Genomic DNA, 1,132 nt, shown 5'->3' with positions numbered 1-1,132 from the left:
ATTGACAGTGTCCTCGAGACGTTGCAGGCAGGCAAGTGGCTTGGACGTGGCTATGCAACCGAGAAATCGAATGTATTTTCTCAGTGTTATAATCAACGAAAGTTTATAATTTTTAAATTGTGTACAATTTTCTTTCGTTTTAATGGTCTTAGCAAGATTATCTGTAACTTTTCTCTAAGTAACAATATACGCATAAGAATTCTTGCATGATCGTCTTTAGTGTCCTCCTTTAAGGAGTAAAAAGTTGGTGTTTTACAGAAGATGCCATTAAACGATAAGAGGCATTTGAAATGTGATGCTACCGACGTGTGTTAAAGGTCTCTTTCTTCTAAGTTCTAAATCATTTCATTTTTACAAACAATGATAAGGAAATATTAAGTATGTTGTAAAACTCTGTTAGAGCATCATCAACATTTGACAAATTCAAATGATCTTCCCAAGGTATCATTGAAAGATAGTTTTTGAGACCTTCATGGTCTGCGTTTACAAAATCATGATAAAATTCAGTATATTCTAATGACTTACCTTGACGTTCACATAAATAAACTAATATTGTAAGTGTAACTTATGTGATGATACCTAGTTTTAAAAATCGGATCTGAAGCTTTTGCTACTTGTAAACCACAAAAATTTGTAAATTTAGAAGCCTAAAAACACATTTCTTTCATTTGGAAAAAATTCAAGAAATCATAAAACTTAGCTAAGTACAATGCATGTGAACTTTAAGGACACTTCACCAGGACATCTGATTCATTGTTATCCCTTAAAGCTTCTGGAAGATTGAAGTCGCCGAATATATTTCTCTTATGATGATTATTCGTGCTGGTTCTAGCTTGCGTGGGGGAAAACCTCTGAACTGAGAAGGAGCTTTTCAGCTCTTCACGGAAGACGGACTGGGTGGGGGAAAACCTCAAACCCCATAAGGCGAGTCCCAATGGTTGATAGGGAACGTTCCTGTAGATATGCAGGTTAGGTGCGAATAAGGTCCAACCAAATGAGTACCCGCTGATCAAGTGAGAGCATGACATAGGGCAGAAGCTATGTCATTATTGCACTGGGGCTATATGATCCATACAGGTCTAGTATAAATTACTCACAGGCGACAACTACATCTTAGTTCAACCGGCTGTGA

Source organism: Diabrotica undecimpunctata, chromosome 5 (genome assembly GCF_040954645.1).
Source record: "Diabrotica undecimpunctata isolate CICGRU chromosome 5, icDiaUnde3, whole genome shotgun sequence".
Taxonomy (NCBI): Eukaryota; Metazoa; Arthropoda; class Insecta; order Coleoptera; family Chrysomelidae; genus Diabrotica; species Diabrotica undecimpunctata.
The sequence above is the reverse complement of the archived record's forward strand: the minus strand, read 5'-3'. Positions refer to the sequence as shown.